The sequence below is a fragment of the Marmota monax genome, unplaced genomic scaffold (assembly GCF_021218885.2).
Source record: "Marmota monax isolate L192 unplaced genomic scaffold, Marmota_monax_Labrador192_F-V1.1 WCK01_AAM20220418_F8-fsc00068, whole genome shotgun sequence".
In the NCBI taxonomy this organism is placed as follows: domain Eukaryota; kingdom Metazoa; phylum Chordata; class Mammalia; order Rodentia; family Sciuridae; genus Marmota; species Marmota monax.
This window is the reverse complement of record NW_026692352.1, coordinates 657,538-670,435: the sequence shown is the minus strand read 5'-3', so window position 1 is coordinate 670,435 and position 12,898 is coordinate 657,538. Positions and strand designations below refer to the sequence as shown.

The 12,898-nt window shown below is 35.9% G+C and overlaps 1 pseudogene; it reads right to left on the bottom strand.

Annotated features, from left to right (window-relative positions):
• Nucleotides 1-5,388: 5,388 nt before the first annotated feature.
• Nucleotides 5,389-6,324, bottom strand: LOC124091240 (olfactory receptor 51I2-like; annotated as a pseudogene).
• Between the last annotated feature and the right edge of the window lie 6,574 nt (nt 6,325-12,898).

The following is a 12,898-nucleotide window of genomic DNA, read 5'->3' as shown; positions in this document are numbered from 1 at the left end:
CCCAGCTATTCCCTTCTCGGTCTATTCCCTAAAGACCTAAAAAGAGCATGCTACAGGGACACTGCTACATCGATGTTCATAGCAGCACAATTCACAATAGCAAGACTGTGGAACCAACCTAGATGCCCTTCAATAGATGAATGGATAAAAAAAATGTGGCATTTATACACAATGGAGTATTACTCTGCATTAAAAAATGACAAAATCATAGAATTTACAGGGAAATGGATGGCATTAGAGCAGATTATGCTAAGTGAAGCTAGCCAATCCCTAAAAAACAAATGCCAAATGTCTTCTTTGATATAAGGAGAGTAACTAAGAACAGAGTAGGGTCGAAGAGCATGAGAAGAAGATTAACATTAAACAGGGATGAGAGGTGGGAGGGAAAGGGAGAGAGAAGGGAAAATGCATGGAAATGGAAGGAGACCCTCAGAGTTATACAAAAGTACATACAAGAGGAAGTGAGGGGAAGGGGAAAAATAATATAAGGGGGACAAACGAATGTCAGTAGAGGGAGCAGAGAGAGAAGAGGGGAGGGAGGGGAGGGGAGGGGAGGGGAGGGGGTATAGTAGAGGATAGGAAAGGCAGCAGAATACAACAGACACTAGTATGGCAATATGTAAATCAATGGATGTGTAACTGATGTGATTCTGCAATCTGTATATGGGGTAAAAATGGGAGCTCATAACCCACTTGAATCAAATTGTGAAATATGATATATCAAGAACTATGTAATGTTTTGAACAGCCAACAATAAAAAATTAAAAAAAAAAAGATTTTTTCTATATACTTCATCAGGATACTTACCTTTCACAGAGCTTCCCAATATTATTATTTAATAAATATATCATAACAGTAATAATCTCTTTCTTGAACCATTGGGGGAAAAAAAGGAAAAAAATGTGTACTATAATGCTTATCTGTGAATGGCAGTAATATTGTTTAATATTTTTTGTCTTCCTTAATTATCAAATATTTCTAAATGTTTATATTTTATTACTTTCTTCCTTAATTATTACATATTTCTAAATGTTTATATTTTATTACTTGCCCAAAACATCAATTTAGAAAGATTTAAATTATTTACAGAAAATTCTATCATAATATTTAAAATATATCCACCCTTCCAACATTTGTGATGTTGATATTCCATTGGAATTCATGTTCCAGAGGTTCATTTGTTTGCATTCTTCTTAAAAGGTCAGTTTACAGATTACTTTCTCTCTTTCACATTCACACTGATTTACTTCCTTATTGCCTTCCATCATTTTACAAAATAATTTTTTAATGTCTGAAATTGAATGCTTTAATTCTTTAAATTTCTTTCTTCCTTTTTTTTTTTTTTTTTTTTGGCATAAAAACAGCCCCAAGTGTTACCAGACCATAGATTTAGGAAGAATACATCATTGTTTCATATGTTTTGCTACACATCATCCTACTTTATTATCTCCTTCTTTGTTAGATATACACATATGTATATTTTGAAGTATAATATAAACTTTAACAAGTATTAATATTACTTTAAATTAAATCATTTAATATAATTTTTAATAATTACATTTATCTTCGGTTCATTGCATGTGGCATATAAAAAAAATAGTGGTGAGTAGTATTTATTGTGTGAGTGTGTGTATGTGAGTGTGTGTGTGCGCATGTAATTTTAACATATCTTAGACATAAATTTGAGAGGGAAAACCCCTTCCCAAGTATGAAAGTGTTTCTATAATAACAGGTAGTTTGCTGTGATGGTTCACCTTAAGAATAATAGCAAGATAATAGGACACAATCAAGGACTGAGAATGAGAATGTTTAATTTTGGATGTAAAAAAAAAAAAAAGGAAATGAACAAAAACTTCTCACTAAATTCTGGCACATATTAACATGGCCAAAACAAAACAGTTAACTTGGGGGCTGGGGTTGTACCTCAGCGGTAGAGTGCTCACCTAGCACGTGCAAGGCATTGGCTTCAATCCTCAGCACCACATAAAATAAATGAATAAAATAAAGGTATTTTGTTCAACTATAAGTAAAAAAAAACAAAATTTAAAAAAAATAAAACTATAAACAAAAACCAACAATTAACTTGACTCTATCTTACAAATATGGACCATTACCTTATTTACAGCCTCAAGTTAACTATTTTGGCCTAAGTTTACATGTGCCAGAATCTAGTGAAGAATTTTTGCTCGATTATTTTCTTTTTAAATCCAAAAATATACATTCTCATTCTCAGTCCTTAATTTTGTCTCAGGCTATCATGAATTATTTGAGTCTTGCTGTGGGGAAATAGGAGGCTGTGTCCCAAAGACAAGATTAATAAAAGGACTAAGATAATTAGAACATATTTAAAAAATGGAAAAATGCAAATCCATTTGCTTGGGGTTCAGTCCAATTAATTAGTATGAACTCAGGAAGTGGGACCATCTTCAGAAAGTAGTGATTGGAAGAAGAAGGTAATGTCCAGGTCCATAAGTATGGCTGACCATGAATCTCATCTTCTGAATACCACAGAGAAGTCTTGTGCCACTCCAAAGAACTAACCTCCAGATCTGATGAGCTCTGCTAGGAAAACATGACTTTGCTGCTTCAGTGACAGTTGAGCTGGATGAGAAGTGCTCTCCTCCCAGCCATAGTTTTACAAAGCAGTAATTAAAAGCTGGCCACAGAAAGTTTATCTTCTGAGTGAGGTTAGGTTCAGCAAGAGCAGTCCTCATGAGGAAAATATCCACTACTCTTTTATCAACTGAACACATTTACTCCTTCTGCCAGAAATATTGATGACTGTCCTTGAAACAACCCCAATTGTAAAACAGTGTGGAGAATTTTATTGGGGGAGTGGTAGTAATTCTGGAGGTAAAATACCTTCCTTTTCTACCCAAAAGAAGTTGATACACTACAGAAAATATAATTTTAACAACTTGAACAAATATAAATTATCTCAGAAAGAAAAATGTTCATTTAACCAGTCTCTAAATAGGGTACTGGTCCACAGTTGTAAGGCAGCAGCAAAAGAGAGTATAAGTTTTTATAGATGCTAGAAATATCTTTTATTGTTGCACAAGTGCTCACCCTTCCAATCTGCATGCTTTCGATGTGACTTCTCAAATATGTAGTTGAGACCAAGTTGAACTTTTTCAAAAGCCTAAAAAATAATGGACTCAGAAATATCTAATTTCAGATACAGATCCTTAAATGGTAGAATATAAAGAGCTATTAAAAAAAAAGGATATATCAATTGTCAGCATGACTGAGGGATGTGATTCATCTTTGTCCCTGATATTCTTCTTTAATTTTTGTTCATGACTGTGTATAGGTTAGTTTCTTTCCATTTTTGTCCTAATATATAAATCATGAAGATCTTCCAAGATCACTGGGAGGATGGCCTGGAGGGGAAGGGAGTGGCAGAGTAGTTCTCCCAGTGTCTTTGCTGTTACTTTACCTCTGTAGTTGTGCAAACAGCAACTGCCTCTGAGTAGCACCCATCTCTGAGGCCACCTCTGTATGTCAGAGCTGAGTCTTTGGTTGTAAGGGTTGTTCTGCCCCCTCCTGGTTCCAGCCTAGAACCCTACAGACTGCTTCCTGAGAAATGTGTGGAGTTGTTGTAGCACTTCCTGTATCTGCTTCTTCTGAGTTCTTCTCCCATACCATCACAGCTTTCTTTGCCCCTTGCATGTGGTTTCCTTCAGGTTGAAGCTCTATCCTATTGGAAGTGCTCATTTGCTGAACATTTCTGAGATTTCCAGTGCTTAGGACCATGATCCTCTCATTTCTATGAGCTCTTAAACTCTATAAGGATTGTTCCACTCTCGCCAATCAGTCTCAAAGCCATGTACCCAGAGTTCTGTTGGGATTCAGTCTTTCCAAATGGGGACAGTGTCTCTAGGAATTCGTATTACTGAGTTTTGTTGAAGATGTCACTTTTGGTTCAAATTTTGTGTGATTTTTTCTCTCTTGTTTGCTTAATTTGGGAATCAAGAAGGGTATATTGAAAATTCTAGTGCATTCTTCTCTTAAATTTAGAACTTGTTCATGTTACAAAGTCCATATGACTCTGTTATTCAAGAATTATTTCTTGCGAAGAAATAAAGGTAAATGAATATCAGTGAAAATTTAACCTTTTGCCCCAATTCCACCTTTCTCAATTGTCCCTCAGGTTGAGTTTTGTCATGGTCTGTCCACTGCCCAGTGAAAACCTCACAGCACTGAGCTCATTTCTGCCAAGGGTCCACCAGCCTATGTGGTCTGGGCTGTTTCCTTAACATGGATTTCAGCACATTCTTCCCTTTCCATGTCTGCTATTCCCTGTGAACTTCCTGACATTCTTCAGTGGCTCCCCTCTCTGCTCCAGCATGTGCTGAAATCTCTGGAGTGAGCTGCTCAACCTAGGACAGAAGCCCATTTTTCCAGGCAAGCTGCACTGCCACCTAGCGGATTTGTATTCCACTGATCACCCAAGAACTGTTGCTTTCTATGTAGTGTGCTATTTAGCTCCCCAGAGAAAACTGAAACTTCCCTCTACTCATGCAGGAGGGATGACAGCATATGCCTCTTTTGATATTTTTCATGTTTAAAACTTCTAAATTTCCGAATTAATGTGTCTCATTTTACTTAGTAAATGAGAAAAGAATGTGTATTCCATTTTAGAGGATGTAGAAATATTCGTATTTCAAAATTTATACTTTTTTTTAAAAGTCCTTCTGTACAAATAATTTTTAAGATTAAAGATATTCAAGACTACTATTCTCTTAACAATTCATCGGTGACCCCTATGGACTCAAGTCACATGCTCCCCAATTATAACATGGTATATATGTATACCTCTATTTTTAAATATTTTATTAATTCATTAGTTGCATATAATATAGTAATTCATTTTGATATAATCATCTGTGTATGCAATATAATTTGCTACATTTAAGTCCCCAATACTTCTACTTTCCCTTCATGCTATTCCTGATTCCCATCCTTGACTGACATTCTTCTATTTATTTTTTGTTTTATAATTATTCAAAAAACTGAAATTCACTGTTATATATGTATAGGTATAAATCATACTCTGTTTATACCATTATTTTTTAGATTTATTTGAAAATATAGAGATTAATACTATAATATAACAAAAGGTTAGAATTAAAGACCCTTTTCCATTAAAAAAATGTATTTGTGAAACTTACAAGAATTAATTACAAGATAGAGCAGCCTGAAGTTTTGAGGTATGGCCTGTAATGGAAACATAATATAGTTTATGGTCAGGTAATATCAGACACCCTATTGTCTTTCTATGTTTAGAAGGAAATTGACAATCTCCAAAGAATTAGTCTGTTAAACCCAACACAAACAATAGAAAGAATGTCCAACATGCATGGATTTTCTAGAACTATTTCCCAATCAGAGCTTAGGTACAAAAAACATCTTGTGTAGCCTCTTGCGAATCTCCTTAGTCTTGATGCAATAGATAATTAGATTGAGCATTGGAGGCACAAAGAGATAGACCAAGGACATGAACTTGTGCACATACTCAGCGGCATTCTTGCCAAATCGATGGACCATTGATACACTAACCATGGGCACGTAGAAGATGAGCACAGCACAGATATGTGATACACATGTATTAAGTGTCTTGAGCCTCTCTTCCTTGGAGGCAATGGCTAACACAGAGTGCAAAATGAGCACATAGGAGAGAAGAATGAGCACTGAATCTACACCAAAGGCAGAAATGACAATGAACAGGCCATACATGCTGTTGATGGTGGTATCTCCACAGGGCAGGTGGATCATGTCAGGGTGCAAGCAGAAGGGGTGGATCAGGACATTGGCCCTGCAGAAGGGCAGCCTCTTCAGGAGGAAGGGAGATGGAAAGACCATGCAAAAGCTGCAGATGATAATGGATATGCCTATGTAGGCTACACGGGCATCAGTGAGCACTGAGGAATAGCGCAAGGGGTTACAGATGGCCACATAGCGGTCAAAACTCATGGCCAGCAGGATCCCAGATTCTGTCCAGGAGAAAAAAAATGGATGAAGAACATTTGGGCCAGGCAGGCATCAAAAGCAGTCTCTGGAGCATGAAAACACATAGAAGCCAGGACAGTGGGCAGTGTAGGAAAGGACACCCCCAGGTCGGTGACAGACAGAAGGGACAGGAAGTAGTACATTGGCTGGTGCAAGCTCTGCTCCTCCTTGATGATGAAGAGAATCAGGGATGGAGACAGCATAAAGCAGCAGGAGGAGGGCGGCCAGCCAGTGCTCCAGGCTTCCCAACTCTGGGAAGCCCATGAGTGTGAAGCTGGTGGTACTTGAGAGGTTAGTCCCCAAACTTCTCATCGTAGTTTCTGAATGCCTTTGAGGGAAATACAAACATAGTTAAATGAGGACAGACTGTGCAAGAAGTGAAGATCAGAAGTAGTTTGTATCTTGGGAAATAAGTGACAAATACCAAAGATCATGGGAAAGTTGAAAAGGAGAAGATTGTATTTCAGACCCTCTACTGTCCACAGTACCCTCAGATATGCCATGGGCTCCAACTTGTTCTCCAAAGAAATCCTAGAATCTTTTGGGGGCATTATCCCCCATTCTCTCTGTATCTGTGTTCTTTAGAGAGGATCTGTTTTTCCCTAGTGTTGGAGAATTATTTTTCTTTTTCTTTCCACTGGTTCCTACTATCAAATTCTTCAATAAATGAGGTATAATTTGTCTTAATACTCTGCATCTAATGACTCCTGCTCTTTCTTGCATCCTCTCAGCCACCTCTCCTCTCCTTCCTGCACACCAGCATCACTCCAGGTCCTCATCTTCTTTTTGTTGCTTGAGCCTCCCACTCATCCACTGGGAATCTATCACTCACCCCTACACTGCTGATTGCTCCTGGTGTTTCTGTCCCATGTGTTCACACATTCTTTCTCTCTTTAGATCATAGATTCTCAAATTGTAATGTATGTTAGATTTATTTGAGTAGCTTTTTAAAAACTCTATGTCCCTACCACACCCATACCAATTAAATGACACTCTGTAGAGAGAACTGAGGAATCAGGTTGTTGTTCTGGTTGTCTTTTTCATCCTACAGTCAATTCCAATAGGTAACCAATGCTAAAAAAAAATAGCCTTTTCAATACTGCTATCAATATTCAAATATGTTCCATTCCCCCCTAACTCTGTGTTCACTGAAAATCAATCTCAAGAGCTATAATCTTAGGAAACAACAACAGTAACAAACTCATTACTCTCTCTTATCCTTCTGGTAATCACCCATTTCTATTCTCTCTTTCACAAGTAACATTCCCAAAGTTATTTTTAACTCATAATGTACTCCTTAGTATTCATTTGTATATCAATGATCCCAAATATATGTCTCTATTCCAGGCATTTCTTCTAGCTTTGAATTTTATTCATCACTGTCTAAACAATTGTGAAAACTCATTGGTATCTCCAACAAAAAATAGGGAAAGTTTTACTTTATGTTGTCATACTTGACCTTCTTCAATATTTGTCATCTCATTTAATTATCCATCAATCCACATACTGCACCTCATGAAGCATATAAAGTCTCATTGACCTCTCTCACACTCTCCTATGCAGAGATATAATTAATCTATCATTCACTTTTCTAATACATACTTACACCTAACTTCTTGTCTCGGTCTCACTTCCAATGTACACTCATCTCTCTGCATCTTCAAAACAGGATATTGGCACAGCCTTTCTTACTGACCACCTAGCTTAAGGCCAAGCCTCTCTGGAATCCATTCTACACAAAACAAACAAATTAATTGTTTACAAGTAATAATAAAATAATGTTACTTTCCTGCTGAAAATCTTTCATTGGCTTCCCTCTTTTTGAAGTAAATATTCAAATAAGAATGCAAATCAGTGTCATGGCAAATAGCAAGAGCAGCAGCATTTTCAGAAACTTGTTATTTGCAAACTATACTAATCATTTATTGCTTCTCATTCTTGCATTGCTTGTTATATATCCTTACATATATATATTTTATATACTGCTTTGATCATACTTTAAAATTAGAGTGAAATACATTTTTGGTTGTCTGTATAGTATCTTTCTCTCTTAATAAGTTCAAAGCTCCCATAATTGTCTGTATTTCTTCTCATTTTATCCTCAAGGTGTAGATAAGGATAATGGTATAGACAACCCTGAAGTAGAATTCTGGGATGACCAATACCAGTTTTAATTTTTAAACATATTTATCAAATAAACTTTTTAAGAGGAAGGCATTATTATCTATTGCTGATTGCTATGTAAACCTATTTCTAGTATAATAGTTTTCAGATAAATAAAATAACTCCCCTAATATCTAAAAACCAAGTTTTATCTCACCTTTGCCACGTCCCAGCTGTGAATTTAATTAACCTCCTCATTGCTTATTTTCACAATTATAAAATAGAAAAAGTAATACACAGTGAAACATTTAAAGTGCATATTTAGGTCCTTGGTCCAACAAATGAGTAATACTGATTAAATGGCAACTGAGAAAATATTAAAGAAGAAATTTTAGGGGCTGAGATTTCTTGGTGCAGTCTCCAAACTATCTTCCTACTTTCAGTTTTCCCATCAAAGGCTCTCTTCTTTTGAATCAGTTTTTTATCTACTATTCATGAGACCATTGAAGTATGAGTTAATCATACTTATACACTCATGCCAAGCAAAAGCCACTTCTAAGCCACTTCTGTGCATCCCAGGAAGGACCCACAGTGTAAAGCTGCAGAATAAGCCCTGCACAGTGGTATTGCAGGCACACATGCCTCTAAGCTCATAAATGAGCCAGATCTGTGCATCTTGGGTCCCACAAGGCAAAGGTGTAGAGTTAGGCTAGGACAGTGGGGTTTCGGGTAACAATGAATATGGAGTATGAATATAAGGATAGAAGTGAGATGCATGAAAAAAATCTGTAAAATCACAGACAGCCTACTCACATGAAATTTTTACACTTCTGATGATTTATGATTTGAATGATGTGCATGAGGATGTCCATGATGAAAGAGCTGAAGTACCTCCTTACCTCCTCAGGGTAGATGTGATGGATCTGGGGAGAGAAGTAGCCTTAATGGATGCTTCATCAGCTTCCTGTTCTCAGTACTATAAAGTCCTCTTAAGAGTCCCCTGGGTCTGATAAGCTCAGGGATTTAAAGAGATAGCTGGAGCTATAGGGAGAATAAAAAATCTTAAGGAAATGACTTCTCTGTGTCCTGTCATTTCTCCCCATTAGAAGTTTCAAATAAATTAATAATCAAACTTAGTTAATGATTAAAATTATTCACCTCCTCTTTTTCTAGAGCTGAGGCCCAGAAAGAATTTATTTAGTAAATCAACCAGAGAACTAATTTGACTTTCTTACCCATGGCTTATCACTGATTTCTACATTAGGGCTCTTTCCATTCACCATGCCACAACTCAAGTAGATTTTGAGAAATAAAGTCACATAACCACATCAACAGTTTCTTTCTAGAGTCAGCATATGGGGTGGCCATGTTGCTTTGCTTAGAATATACTGGTTTCAGCACTGATCATCTTGCACCAGGAGAAAATCCTCAGACTATACACACTACAACAATTTGTCACCATATGGTCAGACCTAGATCCAAAACTAGATCCTTCACTAAGTGAGCGCCATTAATAAAATTGTAGATGAATTCTAGATAGGAAAGAAGGAAGGGAGGCAAAAGGAGGAGGCAGGGGATTAGCAATGATGGTGGAAAATGATAGACATCATTATCCAAAATACATGTATGAAGACACAAATTGGGTGTCAACCAACTTTATATACAGAGATATGAAAATTGTGGTACATATGTATAATAAGAATTGTTATGCAAAAAAGTACATGTATAAAGACATGAATTGGTGTGAACATACTTATATACAAAGATATGAAAAATTGTGCTGTATATGTGTAATAAGAATTGTAATGCATTCCACTGTTGTGTATTTAAAAAATAAAATAAATTTTAAAAAAGAAAATTGTTTGATATGTTTAGATATCTAATTCCTCATTTTTTAATTCACATAGTTCCTCTCTAGATCATCACATCAACATTTCAATTTTGGGTTATGAAAACACCATCTTGACTCATTTCTCCACTTGACTTAGCCCTCTTATCCATTTTCCACACCTTACATACATACTAATTCAAATTTAGTTACACTTTTTCCATTTCCAGTATGATAATGTCCAAATTTTGATGTCACCTATAGGATGCTGTGACATGACCCCTGCCTTCTTTCCAAATTCTTGTTCAATCCTTTCCCTCTTATCTGTTTCAACCATAATGACTGTCTTCAGGTCATTGAATGTGCAAGGTCCAGTGCCACCCAGAAGTCCTCACAAATTCCATTTCCAGCACCTTAGAAACCTTTCTCCATGCTCTCTCTCTTTCTTCTGTCATTTCATCTGGGTAGATATTAGCCTCATGGTACCATCTTGCAAAATGATCCACACTTGGAACTTTACTTGATTTTTTTGCTTTAATGAAACTAGTTTCCAGTCCTAGGCCGTTTTTTGTTTTTTGTTTTTTTTTTTTTTTTTTTTTTTTGAGAGAGAGAGAGAATATCTTTTTTGTAGATGGACACAACACAATGCTTTTATTTTTATTTTTTTATGTCGTGCTGAGAATCGAACCCAAGTCCCGCCTGTGCTAAGCAAGCGCTCTACCGTTGAGCCACAATGCCAGCCCCCCAATAGTAATATCCATGAATTCTTTCTTTTTCTACATTTTTATTGGTGATTCCTAGTTGTACATATTGATAGGATTTGTTGTTATGTATTCATAATATACAAAATATAACAATATAATTTGGCTATATCACTCCCCAATGTTTCCCCCCTCCCTCCTTAGCCCCCACTCCTTGGTCCCTTTTACCTACTGATCTCCCTTTGATTTTAGGTGATCCATCCCCACCTTTGTTTTCCTTTTTCCGCTCAAGCTTCCACATATGAGAGAAAATACAGGACCCTTAACCTTCTGAGTTTGACTTATTTCACTTAACATGATGGTCCCTAATTCCATCTATTTTCCTGAAAATACCATAATTTTATTTTTCTTTATGGCTGAGTAAAATTCCATAGTATATATATGCCACATTTTCTTTATCCATTCATCCAATGATGGACACCTAGGCTGGTTCCATTGTTTGGCTATTGTGAATTGTGTTGCCCTAAACATGGGTTATAGCATCCATGCATTTTTTTTTTTTTTGCTGATAATTCTTTATTTATTTTATACAAAGTATGATCTGAGGAAGATATTTTAATACATTAACATTTGTTCATCTTGAAAGGTGAGCACGTGAGTTTTGCTTAGATTATTTTCTAAGGCAGCAAGAAACAATAAACACACAATATTAATGCAAGAAATTTGAGATTTCCTTAGAAATCTTAACAGAAAATTTGAAATCAGCTATTGGTGTTATTTCTTCTTTCCCTAAATTTGTTAAAATACTGATTATTTCTTCCTTGGAAAAATAGAAAGAAGTACCCCAGCTATTAATTACATACTGTAAGCATCATAATTATCTTTAATGCAAAATGTGCAAATATATTCAAAAGCTCCCCAATTTTACAAGAAAACATTTTGAAAAAAAAAATAACCTGTATTGAAATTGATTTTAAAGTCCTAGATATGAGTATAATATACTAACTCTAAAAGGAAAATGCCAAATCACAAAGCTAAAGTAAAAGTATAGTGGCTAACATTAGTATAAACCAATTTATATATTCACTAGGCATGGTGGCACATGCCTGTAATCCCATCAGCAACTGGAAAGGCTGAGGCAGGAGGATCACAATTTTGAGGCCAGCTTAAGAAATTTAGCAAGACCCTCAACAACCTAGCAAGGCCCTGTATTTTTTTTTTTTTTTTTAGTTTTAAAAGATAAATTAAAAGGTCTGGGAATGTAGATCAGTGGCAAGGCACCCCTGGGTTGAATTCCCAGTGTCCTCTCCCTACCCCTCAAAAAAAAAATTATATTCACTGGAAAACTAAGTCTCACACCATACACAGGCACTATAAGAGCAAATAACATTAGTGAACATTAGGAACAAAAAGCCACATTATAAAATAACTAACTCTTTTCTAATATGAAATGCGAATAGTAAACATAGCAGTAAAAACTTTTACAAACAAGCAGCAAAACCAAACTTTGAATTAATTCCTAGATAAGTTGTTATAATTTATGAAAACAAATTTAAAAATTGACAAAGAATAGAAATAGAAAAAAAACAACGTTAAAGGAAATAATAATGTCATACTTCTTCACAATTAAAAGCAAATAGAACTCTTGTATTAGTATTAAACAAGTAGGGAAAGAGAATAAAAATAGTGTGTTCCAATAAAAATGGATATTTCAATAGCTATCATTACTACATATGTAATAGAATTTTTTAATATTATAAAATTTTAAATTTTGTTCCAGAAGAATAGAAAACCCTCATCTTCAAAAACAGAGAGAGCAGACTGTGTAGCTCAGTTACAGAGCATTTGCCTATCATGTGAGTCTGCAGGGTTCCATTCTCTAGCACCATAACAATAAATAAACGAAAAAACAAGCAGAGAAACCATCCTCCTGGAAATCTACTCTTGCTGCTGGAATCCAGATGGTTCTGTTTCCTCATTGCTGGCTTCTCTGTATTGGATACTGAGCCATTACTATCTTCAAAAAATGAATCACTCTCCATGGAGTTTGGGGCATTGCTAATTCCACATATTTCAGGGATTTCACCGCTGTGTCTGAACATTCAGCATTCCATGAAGCTGTAACCACTCAGCTTGAGCTAGAAGACCGCCTCCTTCCTCCTGCCAACAGCCAAGGCTTGCACCCACCTGTTCCACTCCTTCTTCTGAATCTCTTAAATCACATATGGAGAGTCACATCTGAAACTTACAGCTG